The following is a 21,383-nucleotide window of genomic DNA, read 5'->3' on the forward strand; positions in this document are numbered from 1 at the left end:
TTGTCAAACACCGAAAAGGTATATATATATAAAAAAAATATGAGGACTGACAAACACCTCCCCCTTAAACCCATATCATAATCCATAAACAGAAGTAAGATATGATAGAACTCAAGCAATGTCATATACATAGCATGAAAAAGATATCATAGGAGTACAAAACGCATGAAAATAAACATAATGTCTAAAGTAGCAACCATCCAGGACAGGTAATCAACATCGTATCTAGAACAAAGTAGCACAATCAACAATCAATCACATAATCAAAATCAACTCGCATCCTCATCATGAGGAGCAGTGTCATCAGCAACAGGATAAGAGAATCCCTGAGGGGGCACGCCGCTGCCTGAAGATGGATCGTCTGTAGAAGGCTGAGGTGGTGGGTGGCTGGCCATCCATCCCATAAACGCCTGATGAGTAGCCAGCTGATGTCTCTGTAGGGTCTCAAAGCGTCGGTCAATGTGGAGACGTAGACCAACGAACTCAGCAGCCACCATCTCCTCGTGGCGATCAAATCGGTCCTCCAACTCCGCGATCTGCCAGCGCAGATCTGGATCCGCCTCGACAAGTGCAGCTGGAGCAGGAGCACGAGCACCCTGTCGTGGGAGTGGTAACTCACCCAGTGCCCTCCCATCCATCCACCTAATGGTCCCATCCTGACTGAGGATGCCAGATTTGGAAAACGCACGCTTCCCAAGTCGACAATCCTGGCGAACCATCTTCACCAACCTCCCCTTAGAGACATCTATACCCAAAGTCTCGAGCCAATCAGTAATGACATGCCCATAAGGCATATAGACATTGTCGCCGCTTGGCGTGCTATGGAATACGATGGATGCATAGATATTGGACATGATATCAAAATCTAGACGCCGACGTAACCCGTAAAGCATCAGACAGTGATACGGGCGAATCTCTGCCAACGATTTAGTGGTGATCGGTAGAAGACATTGTGTGACCACTTTAAAAAGGATATAGTCAGGAGGAGAAAGGCTAAGGGCTGGAAATGTGGGAAAGTCGTCATCCAACTCATCTAATCCATCCTGTCTGGGGTGTCCAAAGAAATACTCATAGATTGAGTCAGGTGAGGCATCGAGAGGAGGAGGCACGGGGTCTGGCAAATCAGGGTAGAAAGCGAGCAACCCCGTACTTACACGACAAGCCAAATAACCCAAGAAGTCAATCATATTGAAATCAACGTTTTGCTTAGCCACTCGGGTTCTATAATTACCATCCAAAGTCTGATGAAGATTATTATAGAATTCCGAGACTAAGTCAAGGTTGATGTCTCTCTCCAAATATACCAAGGTGTCAAGTTTGTAGTAGTCGATAGTTTCGGTTATGGACGGACAAAATTCGTTCATGTACTTCTTATCAACCGACCTACACGGGAGCAACTTGAAAGTCCTGTCCTTAAAGTTTTTCTCAAACTGTTGGTTCGGGAATCTCCCCGAACTGGATGGTTGAGGTCGGGAAGAGGTAGGAACCTTAGATTTGGACTTATCCGACTTAGAGGTACCCTCCCCTGCAGATTTCTTCCTAAGGATGGGAAATGGGACATGACCGGGGTACACATGGGAGCACAAGACCACAACAGATGAGTACCGACCCAAAAACGCAAATGCAGTGAGAACTAAATTAAAAAAAATGCTAAGGATGAATAGAATGGGAAGAGGAAGTTACCTTGGAGGCATTACTTCGTTCGTCGGAGAAAGAAACGAGGGTCGGCCGGCGCTGGGAAGAAGAAACGAGAGAAGCGGAGAGGTAGGGTTCGCGTGAGACGCCAAAGAATGGGAGGTTTTAAGAGGGTAGGTGACCAACCCGATCGGACGGCCGTCCGATCAGGAGAAGGATTGAACGATCAGATCCTTGGATCGGAGATAGCGGATCGGTCCCTGGACCGATCAGGCATCCTTCAGATCGGTCCCGGGACCGTTCAAAACGCGAACAGAACCTATCGAAATTTCCTGATCGGTCGGCAACCTCTCTGTTCGATATCTGAACGGTCTGCAGACCGTTCAGATATGATTGTCGCAAGAGAGCCCCTGACCGGACTGTGGACCGATCAGGGAGTCTCCTGACCGGTCCAGCGACCGATCAGTGTCTGATACTTCAGACTTCTGATATCTGAAACTCGTATCAAAAATCCTAAATTTTGTTCCAACAACTTCCTAGGATCCTAGAAGCCCATAGATTATGGTTAGTGATATCAGATGGATAATTCCTAATGATTTGCTCTCAAGAATTGAACTCATTCAAGGCTTAGAAATTCAAAATTTAAACCTTCTCGATTCTTAGCTTCAAAATCAGTGAATCTCCACAAACTTAGGAAATTGCTGAAACTACAATCTGTAGTGAAGCAAAGTCCCAAAACTGACATAGGCTACCTGTAACCTATTCCAAAATTCGTCCTTTCTATGATTAGTTTCAAGTTTGTCAAAATAAGTCTTAGTTCCTAATACTTCTTTATCAACTTGTCCTAACATCAATCAAAGTCATGAAATGTATCAAGCAAAAAGTATCAACCAAACACATTAACTATGTTAGACAATTTCTAGACAAAAGTCCAACCAAGATTCCTTGGTTGGAATGTATGAGTAAGATCTAGGAACCAAATACACATGAATTGTGTAATGGTGTTCCCCAAACTCAATTAATGTCTCTTCAACCTAATTATTCAAGGGATGCATGATACATTTTGAATAATTTGGTTGATCCTAGCATCTCACCCCATTTCTAGCAAACAAAAACATTTTGTTAAACCTTATAGTGTATGTGAGATGTTCCCAAGTTGCCCAAATTTTTGTCCCAATTACTCTTGTCATTTTAATAGTCCTTATTGATCATGGTGAAACTCTAATGACCTAAGGAGCCAAACACATTCCCAACTCCCTCCTTAAATGACTAAATTCATTTTCCGGAAGGGGTTTGGTGAAAATATCAGCTAGGTTTGACTTTGACTCAACATATGTGAGTGCAATGTCTCCCCTAGCTACATGATCTCTAATGAAGTGATGACGCACTTCAATGTGTTTTGTCCTTGAATGATGGACTGGATTTTTAGTTAGGTTAATCGTGCTAATGTTATCACATAGCACTTGTACACCCTTGTAAGAAAATCCATAATCCTCTAAGGTGTGTATCATCCACAACAATTGTGATACACTCTCTCCCATGGCAATATATTCAGCCTCGGTCGTGGAGAGAGCAACACAATGTTGCTTCCGACTTGACCAACTAACTAAAGATGACCCTAAAAATTGGCAACCCCCACTCGTACTTTTCCGATCCAATTTGCACCCAGCATAATCGGAATCGGTATAACCTATCAAGTCAAAAGACTCGGTACGAGGATACCAAAGACCTACTCTTATTGTGCCCTTAAGATATCTCAAAATTCTTTTGACTGCAATTAAATGAGATTCCTTTGCACAGACTTGATACCTAGCGCACATGCCCACAGCAAAAAGTATATCGGGTCTACTGGCTGTGAGATATAGAAGACTACCGATCATGCTTCTATATTGCGTTAGATCAACTGGTTTTCCACTCTCATCATTGTCAAGGCGAGTGTTTGTCGCCATTGGAGTGGACACTTCCTTAGAGTCACTCATATTGAATTTTCTGAGCATCTCTTGAGTGTATTTTGCTTGATGGACATAAATACCATCTCTAGTTTGTTTGATTTCGAGTCCAAGGAAGAAAGTCAATTCTCCCACTAGACTCATCTCAAACTCACTCTCCATGTGAGTGATGAACTCATTTAAATAGCCCTTGTTGTTTGAGCCACAAATTATGTCATCGACATATACTTGGGCTACAAAAATATTTTCACCATCTCTACGTAGAAATAGTGTTGGGTCTATTTGTCCTCTAACAAAGCCCTTCTCTAGTAGATATGTTGACAACCTTTCGTACCAAGCTCGTGGTGCTTGTTTAAGCCCATAAAGTGCTTTCTTGAGCTTGTACACGTGATTTGGAGATTCGGTATTCACAAATCCCGGTGGTTGTTCAACATAAACTTCTTCCTTAATGAGACCATTTAAGAAGGCCGATTTTACATCCATTTGATAGAGCTTGAAACCTCTATGTGCAGCAAAAGCTAGCATTAAGCGAATGGACTCTAATCGGGCCACTGGAGCATATGTCTCATCATAATCAAGGCCTTCAACTTGACTATAGCCCTTGGCTACAAGTCTTGCCTTGTTTCTAACTACCTCTCCCTTTTGGTTCAATTTGTTCTTGAAGACCCATTTGGTTCCAATAATGGTGGTCTTCTTAGGTCTGGGAACCAAGTCCCATACTTGGCTCCTCTCAAATTGACCTAATTCGTCTTGCATAGCTATGATCCACTCAGGATCATGCAATGCCTCATCAATTAATCTAGGTTCAATTTCTGAGATCAAAGCGACCTCATTGGACTCATTTCTAAAGAATGACCTAGTCCTAACCCCTTGATGGATGTCTCCCACAATCTGGTCTTGGGGGTGACTAGTGTCTAACCTAGACTGCCTTGGTGCTGATGGTGCCTCATGAGTGGTCTCACTTGGCACAGACAAGGACTCAATATCAGGCAATGGATCCACCTGAGTTCTTTGTTGTCCTTGCTCATCATTATCAGAGTCAATTTCGACTCTTTCGATGTTTTGGTCATTCAAACTTAGCCTTCTAAGTTCGAATTGAATTTGTTCTACATCCCTTGATTGATCATTTAAATTAGGGATTTCTTCAAAAGCTACATCAGAGGACTCTTCAATCAATTTAGTCCTACTGTTGTAGACTCGATAGGCTTTGCTGGTGAGTGAATACCCGACCAGTATCCCTTCATCAGCCTTAGCCGTGAACTTCCCAAGATGATCCTTTGTGTTCAAGATAAACACCTTACAACCAAACACCCTAAGATGTTTAATTGTAGGTGGTTTCCCAAACCAAAGTTCATGAGGGGTCTTTCCTAAAAATCTGTGTATTAGGACTCGATTTTGCACATAGCAAGCTGTACTCACAGCTTCGGCCCATAAGTAGCTCGGCAAAGAGTACTCATTGAGCATGCTTCGTGCAGCTTCCTGTAGGACTCGGTTCTTTCTCTCCACAACCCCATTTTGCTGTGGGGTCCTTGGAGTAGAGAACTCATGTCTATAACCCTTCTCTTGACAAAACTCTAAAAACCTATGGTTTTGGAATTCACCACCATGATCACTCCTAATGGTTTTAATTGTGGTTGATTTTTCATTTTCCGTTCTTCTACAAAAAGAAATGAAAATATCTATGGTTTGGTCCTTATGTTTCAAAAAGAAGGTCCAAGTATATCTAGTGAAATCATCAATAATCACAAGACAATATCTACTTCCATTCAAAGATATTACACTACTGCAATCAAATAGGTCCATGTGCAATAAGTCTAACGGAGTAGAAGTACTTACAATGCTTTTACCTTTATGAACCGCTTTTGTTTGCTTACCCTTTTGACATGCATCACATAGTTTGTTCTTTTGATATTTGATGCTTGGTAAGCCTCGCACTAATCCTTTGTTTGCTAGCTTCCGGATGTTCTTCATGTTTACATGTGCCAACCTTCTATGCCATAGCCAAGACTCTTCTTCTTTTGACATGAAACACTTAATCAAAGCATTAGTAGCACTTTTAAATGATACTTGATAAATATTGTCTACCCTTGTGCCTACTAGTACTGTGTCAAGTGTGTCAATGTTTTTAACCAAACATTGACTTGAATGAAATTCAATTGTGTAACCCGTATCACACAATTGACGGACACTTAGGAGATTAAAAGTCATTCCCTTGACTAGAAGGACATTCTTGATATGAAGACATTCGGATATATGAATGTCTCCAACTCCTATTACCTTAAGACTACCATTGTTACCAAAGGACACATTACCTCTACTTTTGTTTTGAAGAGAAGCAAATAGAGATTTGTCCCCGGTCATGTGCTTGGAGCATCCACTATCAACAAACCAAGTTGATAGGTGCTCCCCCTCGATCAATGCCTACAAGATACGAAAGATAGATGTTTTAGGTACCCAAATCTTGGGACCTAATGCATCTACAAGAAGTGACCTAGGAACCCATGCTTTGGTCATACCCTTCCTAGTTCCATGAACCCTAGAATCATTTGATCTATGGTATTGGGTCCTAGACACTAATGAGATAAAACTCGATTCTTTGGGTTGATAACCTATCCCGGCTTTGTTGTAGACTGCCCTTTGGGCATTTAAGATCATGTCTAATGTCTTAGAGCTAGTTGAGAATTTCTCAAGCATTTTCTTGAGCTTCTCAACCTCACTCTTCAAAGCCTTGTTCTCATCTTCAAGAAGCTCTAGATGAAGGTCATCAACCTCATCTTCCCTAAGAGCCTTTAGCATTTCTACTTCTTCTTTTAACAATTTATTTTCTGTTTTCGACTTTTTAAGCAATGTAGATAAATGAGTAATAGTCTTATAACATTTTTCTACATGAGAAGAGGTTACCTCTTCATCATCCGAGGATGATGAGGCCGCGTTTGAAGCATCACTTGAGTTGCCATCGCTTCCGGAGTCCTCCCTTGCCATGAGTGCTAAATGGCGAGTGCTCTTCTCCTTCTTCTCTTCTTCCTCGGATGAGCTTGAAGATGACTCATCCCAAGTGGCCTTAAGGGCCTTCTTCTTTTTGCTTCTTTCTTCTTTCTTCTTGGCTCGTTCTTCCTTCTTCTTGGCTCGTTCTTCCTTCTTGAGCTTAGGACACTCACTTCGGTAGTGCCCTTTCTTACTACATTCATAGCACGTAACGTTAGATTTATCAATGTTCGGATCATTAGGTTTACCTTTGTATCTTCGGCTTCTTCTCATGATCCTCCTCACGAAATTCGCCATTTCGCTTGATGACGATGATTCGCCTTCGTCATCGGACTCGGAGGAAGAGGTGGATGAGGAGATCTCCTTTTCTTTCTTCTTTTCCTTCTTCCTTCTCCCATCCTTGCTCCTTTCTCCTGCAACAAGAGCAATACCTTTCTCCTTTTGGCCTTTGTTAGCAAGTTCATGTAATTCCATTTCACAGAAAAATTCATCTAACTTGACAATTGAAAGATCCTTGGATACCTTGTAGGCATCTACCATAGATGACCACAAGGCATTCCTAGGAAAAGCTTTAAGTGCATACCTTACAAGATCGCGGTTTTCTACACGTTCATCTATGGAATGGAGACCGTTAATGATCTCTTTAAACCTACCATGAAGTTCACTTACATTCTCATTTTCCTTCATGGTGAGGTTCTGGAGTTGGTTGAGGAACAAGTCTCTCTTGGCAATTCGAGAGTCCCGAGTCCCTTCTTGAAGCTCAATGAGCTTGTTCCATAGATCTCTTGCACTAGTAAAAGGACCTACCTTGACTAGTTGGTCCTTGGCGATTCCACATTGCAAGGTGACCATGGCCTTGGCATCGGCTTGTGCTTTGCGGAGTTGTTCGGTAGACCACCTTGACGATTCGAGCTCCTTACCTTCCTCATCTCTTGGTGGTGTGTAGCCTTCCTTGACTGAGAACCACATGGCAATGTCCGTCTTTAGGTAATACTCCATGCGGCCCTTCCAGTACTGGAAATCTGCCCCTTCAAAGTAAGGTGGTCGATTTGTGCTAAAACCTTCCCTCATGGCCATCTCTTTGCTCTTAGGTTGTTAAGCCGGATGAAGAGCTCCAAGCTCTGATACCACTTGTTAGGATCCTGGATGGCTAGAGGGGGGTGAATAGCCTCTTCAAAAGCTAAAACTCAAAGATAAAACTCACACGAGTGGTTAGCGCAGCGGAAAACAAGTTAAGAACAGAATAAGAATAAGAGAAGAACCAAAGCAAACCACAGTGACTCAAGTGTTTACGAGGTTCGGGGATAACTTGCCCCTACTCCTCGGTGTCCGTAAGGTGGACAAGCCGATCTTCGGTAGATCAACCCCGGTGAACACCCGGCTATGAACTTTCTCCTTCTCGGTGGAGTGACCTCTCAACAAAATCTCAACAGGTATGTAGAATATAGCACAAGACTTACTGAGCTTGGTGACTTAGGAGAATGAAAATTAAGCTTACAGTCACGCGAAGGTCAGTGAAACAGAGAGCAAGTCGAGACAGCCGCTTCTCAGCCCCGAGCGTCAAAGCTTTTGCACCGATCGACAGAGAGTTTCTTTTCTCCAGAAAAACTTCTTCTTAACCCTCTCTTCAACCAGCCTTTTATGTCTCTGCCATCTCTGCCTTTCGCCCGCAACGGATCCCTGCCAAACTGCAGCAAATCTCTGCATCCAGCCATAGCATCGCCAATCACGCTTCTTTCTCATCTGATCATCTGAGCTCACACCAATGGAATTCTGGTCTTCACTGGTGTCTCTGAGCTCCACCCAATCACCATGAGTTGAGCTGATCGATGCCAGATCACCGCCAGATCGCAGCCACGACTTTGCTGCTTTAACAGGTTTACAGTGGAACATAGCAAAAGTTTCTCTGGTATCCTCTACTAATGAAGCTCAATTTGAAATCAACCAATTGCAAATTACCAGTAACCTGCACCTCAAAATCTTGCAGCAGATGGTTAGAAATATTTAGGCAAAAGCAACTTTGAATCGAAAGAATCGAGAAAGTGCATGCAAACAGATTATAATATGGATCGGTCCGCACCGATCCATACGCTCAAATCTCTTTTCGATCAGCATCGATCGGCCTCATGACCGATCGAATTAACCTGATCGGTCCCGCACCGATCGTGTCACAAGATAGCCCGATCGGTCTCCGACCGATCAGATTAATCGACCGTCCCAAACCGTCAAGATCGATACAAGAGCGCGGATGCTATCGAGTTCTCACCGATCGGTCGGCGGACCGATCGAATAACACAAGATGCTATCGAGTGTTTACCGATCGTCCGTAGACCGATCAGGCACACTTAGTGTCACCGGATCGGCCGACCGATCACCCGTGCCACTTGTGCCACTGGATCGGTCATCAGACCGATCCAAGGCTGTGATTTAAGAGGCAAGCTTCCAAGCTTGCTACCCTTAATCCTGACAGTCCAGAGACCGAGCTACCGAGCTCTTCTCCGACTATACATGCCAAGTTTCCATACTTGGACTTCCCAACACCAGATGTCCGATCACCCTTGATCCATCTGGATTTTCCCTTGCCTGGCTTCACTCACCAGGACTTTCCAATTGCCTGGCTTCACTCACCAGGACTTTCCAATTGCCTGGCTTCACTCACCAGGACTTTCCAATTGCCTGGCTTCACTCACCAGGACTTTCCAATTGCCTGGCTTCACTCACCAGGACTTTCCAATTGCCTGGCTTCACTCACCAGGACTTTTCCAATTGCCTGGCTTCACTCACCAGGACTTCTCCAATTGCCTGGCTTCACTCACCAGGACTTCTCCAATGCCAAGCTCCTTGCTCGGACTTTTCCCAATCAGATTAATCAGGTCAACCAAGTCAACCCTGATTTGTCTGAGTTAATTTAATATCTGATTGAAACTTAAATCAGTGTCAACATCAAAACAACATCCAGGTCAGACTGTATCAACATATCTAACATAACCAAAGCTATACCAGCCAATATAAAATTACTTTGATCAATACTAGATTGCATTTTAGAAGGATGTTAATTTAAAATTTGTTATTCGCCTAAATCTCCATCCTTAAATGTTTTTGTCCCTAGCCTGGATTTAGTCAAAAGTTCAGTCCTTTTTACTTTATTATGCCTAGTTAATTACGTCTTCTTTCGAAGCTTCCTAGCTAGTGATTGGCTCTTCTTCAGGTGAGAGAATGTTAGAAGTGTACCCCGAAGCATTACCAACCCCAGCGTGATCTGATCTGTCACATCTAATATAAATATTTTTTATGATGGTATGACACATACTTTTTCTGGCCGCCACGTCACGTAGGCCTTTGCCTTTTTCTTGCGATCCTCAGCGTCTGCTGAGATAAAAGTGTTTTGATCTGACGACTGTTGTGTGTTTTCCAAACCCTAAACCCTTCGTCTTCTTTTCAACTTTGTCCTTTCTTCTCCTTTCCTTAGTATTCTTTTCTCGCTGCAGTCTCCGACCAAACCCTGTGCTCACCGTTTCTCGACGATCTCCTTTCTTGTCTTCAGTAAGTAATCTATTGTTTCAGTAGCCTATACTTTTGTCCATGGCTGAGGAAGCAATTGCTCCTTGGTATGTCCATATGTCTTCTTCCTTTGATAAAAATGCGAGGATAGCCATCCGTCGTCAGTATGAAATTCCCCGAGAGTATGGCATCATAATCCCAAAACCGAATGATCGTCCTCATCGTCCCCCTGCTAATTGCATAACCTTTTTCAGGGATCAGTTAATAGGAGGTTTAAGGTTTCCCATTCCTCCTTTCTTGATTGAAATAAGCCAGTATTTTGATATTCCTTTGCAACAATTTGCCCCCAACGCATTTCGTTATCTATGCGGTACTTACATGTTGTTTCGTTTGCGGGATATTCCTCCTACTCCTCAAAATTTCTTCATGTTTTCTTATCCCAAATGTTCGGAACCGGGTGTTTTCTTGTTTCATTCACGGACTAAAATGGTTCTCTTTTGAGGATATGCCCTCGTCTCTCAAAGCTTGGAAATCTCGTTTTTTCTTTCTGAAGTTTCCGGGACCCGTTCCTTGGTCTCATGCCTGGAAATCTTTCTTGCCTCCCCTGCCCGATGTCAAGGAGTTTCATCTTCATCCTTCCTTTCCTGTTTACTGTGAGAAGTTATTAAACCATCGACTTTCCATTCCCAAGTGCCTGAGAGTCGATCTTCTATACCTATTTGGCTTAAGTCCCGTCAGACCTGATACTCAAGTTCCTTTAGGTAACACCTTGTTTCTTTCTTCTTACTTTTAACTAACTAAACTATTTTTATTTTCTATGTAGTGGATAGCTTCTATGATGCTTTGATTAATGAAGAACTACGTCTGGAAGAGGATGCAATTCGTGCCAAAGAAGCCGAACTTCTGACTGCTATTATTCCTCCTCCTTCAATCGAGGAGCCGGCTCCTTTAGCAGAGGCACCCAGTTCTTTGGGGGTTCTTGAAGCTCTTGAGGCTCCTGAAGGTCCTTCTATGGAGATCCTTGCTATTTCTCTACCCAGCGTTACTTCCCCAATGGCTACTGCTACTTCTTCATCTGCTCCTCTTCCCCTCATTGAACTCACATCTTCCGGTAGCCCCAATAAATCAATGGCTGAACTTGTTACCGATAAACGTTTTGGGCGTAAGCTTACCAGAATCCCTCCCTCCAAAAGGAGGCTTGTCCTTCCGGCTGATGAACAGGTTTCAGAAGGTTTCGTTCCTGCTGAACTTCCTTCTGATGAACCCACGTTGGCCGAACTCTACCCTTCTCTCATTTTTCCTGCTTCACCTTTCTCTAGTGCCAGCGCTCCTAGTGATGTCTCTTTCACTTTTCCTTTATCTATTCCAACTTCTGGGTCTTTACCTTCCTCACCTTCTTCTTATTTAGTCTTTGCTCCTCCATCCATTCCTACTTCCTCCTTCTCTGCTAGTTCTTCTACTATCCCTGTCCTCCCCATATTGCTAGGCGGTTCCTTCGCCGGCGCTTGGCATAAAATTCGTTCCATTTTTGAAGAACTCAATACTCCTGAAGCAATTGACCGTTTCTCCCATAAGGAGAATCAGGTACGTCTACTAACGTCTACTCTCTATTCCTTAGCACTTATCTTATGACCTTTTATCATATTTCCAGCGGTGGATAGAAAATATGGGTTTATCTCGACTGATGCACAATTTATATAATGAGAACAAGAAACTAAAATATGAGAATGATTAGTTGAGACAACAAGTTACTGAGTTATCTTCTACCGTGTTTTCTGCTGCTGCCAAGACGCAACTTGAAGCTCAGATTGAAAGTCTTCAAGCATAATTCAAATCAGCTGCGGACCTCAACCAAGAATTAATTTCCAAAATTGGTGAACTAAAGGATAATTATGAAGCAGAATTGGCCAAAAAACTTAAAGCCCTGCAGCTAAAGGAAGATGAAATAACTTCCTTGAACACCTCCCTTAATTCAGTTAAAACCGAGATTTCTGCCTAAGAGAATGAACTGAAGACTTCTCAAATGGCTCTGGTAGTCTATAAGGAGAACGAAGATACTCGTTACAAGGAACGGGCCACCGCCATGATTGAATCTCCTGAATTCAACAGGCCGATCGTGAAGTCCATCCTATCAGCCTTTACTGCGGGAGCAAAAGGGGCGATTCAATAATTAGAAGAAGAGAGCTACTTATCTCATGTCCCTCCTAATTTCCTAAGCCGTCACAGACTTATTGAGAACAAACCCCCTGATCTATACCCTTAGCTGACTCTGACTTAAATTCAAATTCTTGTAAAGAGGGAGACCAAAACTATGTGGTGACAGTCTGACAAACTTATGTGACGCTAATTATCCTTCTGTAAATTTCACTCTTTCTTATGATAGTCATCTGTTTTGTTTGAACATGTCAAATGTTGTTTGGCTGGTCATCATACAACCTCACCCGATAGGTTATCATGTTTTAGCTTTTTTCCTCATGACCGAGCGGTATACATCAAAGTTGATAAGTACCGTCCGATATTTCAGAGATCCATTATGCCTCGTCCGTTCTGACGCATTTTTATTATGATATTCTCAATATTGGTCGATTTATTTTACTTGATTGATTTACACCTATATCTTCATATGTTATTTTATGTATTAATCAAATCTCTTATGGTTTTATCATAGTGTATATCATTTAACTTATTATGATGAGCTTTTGGCTGACATATTTGGGTGGTCTTTGTCTCGACCAATCTATCAGAACCACCCGATTCATCTCTATGGACCTCAAGTCCTGTCTGCTAACTAATACCTTACGCTCAACTTTTGCCTTATTTTATTACACCAATATCCTGAACTCATAATTATTGGACTAATTTTTCTTTATATCCGTCAAGCTCTTTTAAGAATTGTTTCTAGAAAAACTTTACACATTTTTCGAGGAAGATTACTTAACTTTACCTCTTTCTTTAGATTTTATCTTTTACTATTATCACTTATTTATGACGATTGAAATTCTAAGTACCTTTTCTTTTCTTCTTTCCATATGCTTTTTCTGTTTGGGGGTTTTAGTATAGGGCCGAAAGAAAAACAAGGGTTTTACAAGGTTTTCTTCTACTTCCCCCCATCTTTCTTCATCTTCCTGGGTTTCTCTTTTATTGTCTCTCTATGGCAACTTCCCCTCCTGCCTGGTTTCTCTTGTGCTCTTCCGACCTTATAGATACAGAAGAAGTAGATTTAAAGGCGACCTATGGTTTTCCTTCTTATATAACACGTCCCGCTCCTCATGGGGGTCCGCACCTTCCTCCATTAGGATGTATATCTATCTTTCAAGATCAAGTCCTACAAGGTTTTTGATTTCCTCTTCACCCTTTTTTCTGTAAGGTTAGCCTCTATTTTAATATTCCTCTCAACTAGTTTGTCCCTCAATCCTTTTCTATTCTTATGGGTTTTATTGGGGTATCCAAACTGTTAGATTTTCCCTTGTCTCCTCGTCTTTTTCATCACTTCTTCATTCCTCGTCGAGTAGATGTGAGTGTTTTCAAATTCCAATCTCGTCCTAAGGCTATTCTGTTCAACCGAATTCCTCCTCAAGGGGAATGGTATCACAAATTTTTCTATATGCGTCTCCCTTCTCCCCCTCCATTTCCTATCCAATGGATACATGATTTACCTCCACTTCCTAGCACCCATGATCTTCTTAACGATCCCTCTATTGCTTCTACTCTACCTAAACTGAGAGGAGCAAAATTCAGCTTGCCGCATCTAATTGTGGAGGGTTTAATGTTTCCTTTCGGAATAAGCAAAATTGACACCCCTTTGGATGGGTCCTTTGGTATGTATAAACATCTCGGTCCATATTTACTGATTAATACATCTCTTTTATAACGGTGTTCAATTTCTATGTTTCAGCTGATGTTCTTCTTCCAGCCTTTATGTACAAGAATCCTACCATGACTAAGTCTTTTGTAAATAATCTTGGAGAAGAATGGTTGCGCGCCCGCCGATCTAATCCTGATTTTTCCACCTTGGGTTTGCTATCTGAAGAAGAACGACGAGAAGAGGCTATCGCAGCCATGGAAGAGGAAGAAGAAGAGCCTTTTGTTACCTTAGTTAAAAGGACAAATCTTAATGAGGCTTCTCCCTTTAGTGACTTCTTTGGTACCTTCGTGCAAGCTCCTCTTGTTTTGGCACCCATTTCTCTTGAGAGAGGTAAGGCACCGATAACTCCTACCCATATTATCTCCAATCCTTCTCTTAGGTTAATGAGACCCGGTCTACTTATCCCTTCTTCTTCTATTATTTCAGCTCCTTCTGCTTCTGCCTCTGAGATGACCATTATCCCTTCTGTGTCTTCTGTTCCTCGGTCATTGGCTTTGCCTCCTTTGGCTTCTGGGACTCGAGCAAAATGGACACCTTGCCGGAGATCTTCTCCTAGTGCCATTCCCTCAACTGTTAGTGTTTCCATAACTGAATCAGCCTCTCCTGCGTTGTTACCCTCTATCCCATCTAGTTCTTCCTCTGCTTCTCTTGTTTCTACTATTTCTTTCCCTTCCATTGCATCTTCTTCTTCTTTGCCTCCTTCTTCTTCTATTCCCTGACCTCTATTTAAACAGGCTGTGGGTCTACCCTCTCAATTGGGCCAATCCTCCGATCCACCTAGCTATGGTTCTCTGCAACTACAAGGCCTATTAGCCGAATCTTGGCGACAAGGTCAAGAACAACTAAGAGGCCTTAGCCTGCCACATCGAGCTGACCGCTATGGTCGTCAGGCAGTGGCTATAAGTATTTCTAGTTATATGTTGTCACCCTTATATCCTCATTTTTAACTGCATCCTCCTTTTGTTTAGTTCCTTGCCTCAAGTTTGCATATCGACCAATTACTTGTGGCTAAGGATCAGGAGAACAACAAATTGAAAACTCAACTGGAGACATTGAAGGCTACCTTACCTTCTCCTAATAACGACTTGGCTCAGTTACAAGAGAAAGTGGTCTTACAAAATCAACAGTTGGGGACCTTGAAATAAGAATTGGAGGAATGCCAACAATTATTGAAAGATAAAGAGCTGGCAAGAAGAACTTTGGAATTACAGGTGGATCGACTACATTCTGGTCTTCGACTGGAAATTGCTTTAAAAGAGAAAGCTCTCTTAGATGCTTCTCAGAAAAGTCTTATTTTAGAGAAAGTAGAGAAGCTTCATAATGTCTGTCTTTCTGACCAAGCTCAAGACCTAGCCTCTCATGATTTCACTATCCTACAGGAACAAGAACAAAGGAAAGCTCAAGATGCTGAATTGTCACTACTCCAGAAGGAATTGGAACAGCTTAAATCAGAAAAGGATGCTTTAAAAGACCAAAACACAAAACTGCAGGCTGATTTTCAAAGTTATAAAGAGCAAGAGAAGAGTCGGTGGGGAGAGTGGCGTCAGGCTTATTTAAAGTCTTCAGCATTTGCCTAAGAATTTGTCCGCAGGATAGTGGGTACTTTGAATCATTCTGTATCGGGAGTTCTTCAACAATTAAGAGAGGGTGACTATTTACCCAAGGAACCTCCCCTTTCTTTCATAAATCGTCGCAGGCTTAACGAAGAACTACCCGCAGATTTAAAAGGTCCTTTTCCAAATGTCTAAAGAGATTGTTCATAAAAGACTTGTAAATGAAAAACTAGTAATAAAAAGGAATGTAACCAAAACCTGGTAATTAAGTGATTGCGATGTATAAGAAATTTTTGATACTTACCTGCTTTTATATTGGGCTGGTTTGAAGATGCTTCTTTTGAAATGCTTCCGAACATTAAGTATAAGCTTTATTCTAGAATTCCTTGCTCATCTTTTGAAGTTAAGCTTTGTCTTAATAAATCCTTTTACAGATAACATCCAGTGTGCTCCATATTTCTAAAAGAATAAATAATCCCAAGTGGTCTTAGATAAGGCACTGTATAAAACTCCTGAGTTTCGAGCTAAGTATAATACTCCAGGTGATTTTTAAATGAAGACTTTCATACGAATGGGCTTCCAGATGAATAATGTGTCATATAAATAGAATCCCCCTTGAATCCTGGCTTCATGTCAATGTAATCTCGGTTGATTAGGCTTTGAAGTCGTGAGATTTCCTGATTAATTATGTTTCATGATGGTTTAAAGTCTCCGGTTCCTCCCATAAAGATCCGTTTGAGTTACTTCATGAGATTTCCCGATCGACTGTGTTCTTGTGATGGTTTAAAGTCTCCGGTTCCTCCCATGAAGACCCGTCCGAGTTACTTCATGAGATTTCCCGATCGACTGTGTTCTTGAGATGGTTTAAAGTCTCCGGTTCCTCCCATGAAGACCCGTCCGAGTTGCTTCATGAGATTTCCCGATCGACTGTATTCTTAAGATGGTTTAAAGTCTCCGGTTCCTCCCATGAAGACCCGTCCGAGTTACTTCATGAGATTTCCCGATCGACTGTGTTCTTGAGATGGTTTAAAGTCTCCGGTTCCTCCCATGAAGACCCGTCCGAGTTACTTCATGAGATTTCCCGATCGACTGTGTTCTATGATGGTTTAGAGTCTCCGGTTCTTCCCATGAAGACCCGTCCGAGTTACTTCATGAGATTTCCCGATCGACTGTGTTCTATGATGGTTTAGAGTCTCCGATTCCTCCCACGAAGACCCGTCTGAGTTACTTCATGAGATTTCCCGATCGACTGTGTTCTATGATGGTTTAGAGTCTCCGATTCCTCCCACGAATACCCGTCCGATTACGTAACATAATTTCATTTCTTCTCATTATGTATAGCATTTCCTATGCTATAACATATCATGGCATATTACTTAACATAATTTCATTTCTTCTCATTATGTATAGCATTTCCTACGCTATAACATATCATGGCATATTACGTAACATAATTTCATTTCTTTTCATTATGTATAGCATTTCCTATGCTATAACATATCATGGCATATTACGTAACATAATTTCATTTCTTCTCATTATGTATAGCATTTCCTATGCTATAACATATCATAGCATATTACATAACATAATTTCATTTCTTCTCATTATGTATAGCATTTCCTATGCTATAACATATCATGGCATATTACATAACATAATTTCATTTCTTCTCATTATGTATAGCATTTCCTATGTTATAACATATCATAGCATATTACATAACATAATTTCATTTCTTCTCATTATGTATAGCATTTCCTATGCTATAACATATCATGGCATATTACATAACATAATTTCATTTCTTCTCATTATGTATAGCATTTCCTATGCTATAACATATCATGGCATATTACATAACATAATTTCATTTCTTCTCATTATGTATAGCATTTCCTAGGTTTCTTTCCTTTTCTTTTATTTTCCTTCATGGCGAAACCTACCAGTCCTTAAGCTAGGTTTCTTAAGTGGCCTAAAGCATGGAAAGCCTAAGTAAATATCATGGCAAAAGTTACTAAGAACATCATACACAAAATTGGATCATAAACAAGCTAGGACTCTTGTGATCTTACATGTCTTATATCATGTAACTAATTTTCTACATTCCAATTAAACATGAGAGCATTAATCAACTTTCATATCATAATATCACAGAGGTCTTGAGCATATTAATATTTTTGTTTAGGCTAATCTAAGCTATCCCTTTTATCATGGCCGAAAAACCCTAAAAAGAGTTCATGAGTTTCTAGCAATGTGAACACCCTTTAAGAAACTTTATATCCTATCATAGGAGCATGTTTAGTCTTTCTAACCCTTAACCTTTCTGGTCCGAAGCATACAAGTGAGTTTTCTTTTGGTTCCAATTAATTTCCAAGCAAGAAAACCATAGAAAGGTCCTTAGCATTTCATAGAAGGAACCTTGCACTAGTTTGGTTAGACTATAATCTTCCTAGCCTCTTTAAAATATTTTTGGTTAAATCCTAGGGTTAGATACTCCTCTGATCATACATCATATCAGTATAAAATCATGGAAAAGAATCCTTCTACATAGCATAGAAAATCTTATCATGAAATGAGATCTTGTTTAAATCATCTTAGATTTGAAAACCTTTTTTTTAGCCGAATTTTCTTAAATTCTTTCCTAGGTTTTCTAATCCTTATAAATCCGAAAATCACATAAAAGCCTTGTACCACAGGTGAGGGGAAGCTTACCTTCTTTGCTTAAGTTTCCTAGAGTTGAGAACTTGCTTGTGGACCTTTCTTCCTTGCTTGCTTTGCTCGGCACCAATGGAGGAAGAAGTGGCTAGGTCTTTTGGTGGAGAGGAGGAGGAAGAAGAGGAGGCTTCTTCCTCTTGTGTTGCTCGGCAACAAAAAGAAAGAAAGAAAAGAGGGAGTGTCTCGGCACCTCTAGGAGAAGAGGAGGAGAGTGAGTTGAGGATGAAGCCACCCCTCCATGCCTATTTATACTAAAATGAGGGGAGGAAAACTTGACTTGATTCATCCTCCTTATTTATTTCTCCTCTTTAATGATAAGAATATTCTAGAGAAATGCTTCTTGAGTTCTCTCTTTTCTTTCCTTTAATTTCTCTCTTTCTTTCCTTTAATTAAAATTCCTATCTCCTCTTACAATATCCTCTCCTATCACACTTGGTTAACATATGCATGCATCCACAAGAGAACCAAGGATCAAAACTTGTTATGTATATTTTACTTCTTTTTACTTCCTTTTCCTTTTAAGTAAAAGAATCCTTTCTTATTCTTAACTACTTAGTCCTTTCTCTCCTTATCAATAATTCTCCTATCCCCTTTGATATCCTATACATGTTCCTTACAAGAGGTCCAAGGTTCAATCCTATTTCTCTTCTAACATATTATTGATATTCTTTTGTACATAATAATTCATATATCACCATATTATGCATTATGCATAAATATTTCATACACATATATATTATCTCATATTCCTTCCTTTTGTTTACATTAATTCCATGTATTATAAATATAGATGATTTATATTCTCAACTTTATTTTCTTTCATAAAGTTTTAATCATCTAAATCCTTCCCATCTTAATATTCAACTTAGAATATTTACACCTTCTTTTCACTACCTTCAAACTCTCATTATCCTTACTTTCTTATCTAGGCTTTCTAGGGGTGTTACAAACTCCCCTACTTATTGAAAGTTCGTCCCCGAACTTAGAATGACAATTTCTGCTCAGATTCCTTCTTATGTTATAGCCTAAGGTTCTTGTATCTAGGCTACCATTCATGCATCCTAGAATATCACCTACTTATCATCTTGCACCATTTTCTAGGGTATAACTTAAGGTATCCTTCCTAGGCTACCATTCATGCATCCTAGAGTATCATACTATTTTTAACACATACTTGTCATCATGCACCCTTCTCTAGGGTATAGCTTAAGGTATCCTTCCTAGGCTATTATTCATGTATCCTAGAGTATCATACTAATTTTTGCATATAAATAAATTAAGCAACTGTACTTACTTGGAGCGACAGGAAGGAGCTTGATGTGTGTGTAGTGAGTGGCAAAACTTGTAAGAACGCCCACCCTTCTTACCCAAGGGCGGCGCTACGATCTTATACTACTTACGTACATGCTTTAGTTATACTATAACAGCGGAAAATTTTAAATCATTCCTTTTATTTAAATAAGCATGATATCACATATTCTGATTAGTTCGAATGTGCATATATTGATCATATAACTAAAAATATTAATTTGTCCGAATCGTTCTTGCCGAGCCACCACCACACACATCACTATCTGCTCCTCCTGCTGCTCCGTCGTTCCGAATATCCGTCCCCCATATCTGCGGTACAAGGAAAGTAAGCTATGAGCACTCATGGCTCAGTAAGTTCCTTTCCTACTCACTAAAACCGATTGATTGCTCCCCCTGTTGATTGCTCGAAATAGATAATAAAAGTTCTCTTGATAATTATCAATCTATATGAACCACATTTATTTCCTACGGCGATATTTGTCTTACCCGACATTTATTAAAAGATGTAGAGTACATAAACTGTAAGTATACTTGTCCTCAGTTCACCGGGGACTTCAAATAATTGCAATTTGTTTCTTCGGACACATTCTTGAGTAGCATGATCTAGTCAAGCTCGATAAGGCTGTAAATGATTTGCACTCCAGGGGTGCTCCAAAATTCTCCCTTCAGTATCTTGGAGATAGTATGAGCCTGATGTAAGCTTTTCCACCACTTTGTAGGGTCCACCCCATTGTGGTGTCAACTTACTAACATCCCCGACAGGTTTAATACGTTTCCATACTAAATCTCCTACTTGGAAAAATCTGGGTATGACCCTTTTGTTGTAATTTTGCCTCATTCTTTGTCAATATGATACAAGACGAGCAGCAGCTTTATCTCTGATTTCCTCTATCAAGTCCAGCTCCATGTGTCGTCGACCTTCATTGTCTGTATCATATAATTGCCTTCTATCGGATTCTACTCCTACCTCGATGGGAATTATTGCTTCTCCTCCGTAAACTAATTGAAAGGGAGTGATTCATGTAGCTTCTCGAGGTGTAGTGCGGTATGCCCAAAGAACACTGGGTAATTCATCTACCCAACTACCTCCGACATGATCCAGTTTGGTTTTTAAACCTCTTATAATTTCTCTATTGGTCACTTCCACTTGACCATTGCTTTGCGGATAAGCTACAGAGGTGAAGGCTTGAGTAATACCATAACTTTCGCACCAAGCTAGAATTCTATCCCCTTGAAATTGCCTTCCATTATCAGAGACTAACTTGTGAGGAATGCCAAATCTACATAAAATATTCTTCCATAGAAATTTAATAACCGCATCTTCAGTAATCCGGGCGAGTGGTTCTGCTTCTACCCATTTGGAAAAATAATCTACTGCTACCAATAAGAAGCTTCTTTGTGCAGCTGCCATAGGAAATGGACCTACTATGTCCATACCCCACTGATTAAAGGGACATGAGACTATAGAGGTTTTCAACAACTGTGTGGGATGATGCAAAATATTTTGATGTTTCTGGCAAGACATACAAGTTCTTACCAATTTGCTGGCGTCTTCATGTAGAGTAGGCCAAAAATATCCCGCTAATAAGATTTTACGGGCCAAGGATCTCCCTCCTAGATGATGTTAGAGTGTATACTAAAAGCCTAGCTTTTGGTATAAACATTTATCTAGAAATAAGAATCACATTGGTCAAATGTCTAAATTTGTGATAAATGTAGTTGTTCAATTAATTTATATTGTAGATAACATGGTGTGTGGTGTCACACACAGAGGATCATGTTATCAGTATCTTATAAATTATAAACAGTAGCTCACGACCATAATGGAAAGGAACAAACCATTGGAAGGTCGTAGTGTAATTAGGT

Source organism: Zingiber officinale, chromosome 11A, assembly GCF_018446385.1.
Source record: "Zingiber officinale cultivar Zhangliang chromosome 11A, Zo_v1.1, whole genome shotgun sequence".
NCBI classification, from domain to species: Eukaryota; Viridiplantae; Streptophyta; class Magnoliopsida; order Zingiberales; family Zingiberaceae; genus Zingiber; species Zingiber officinale.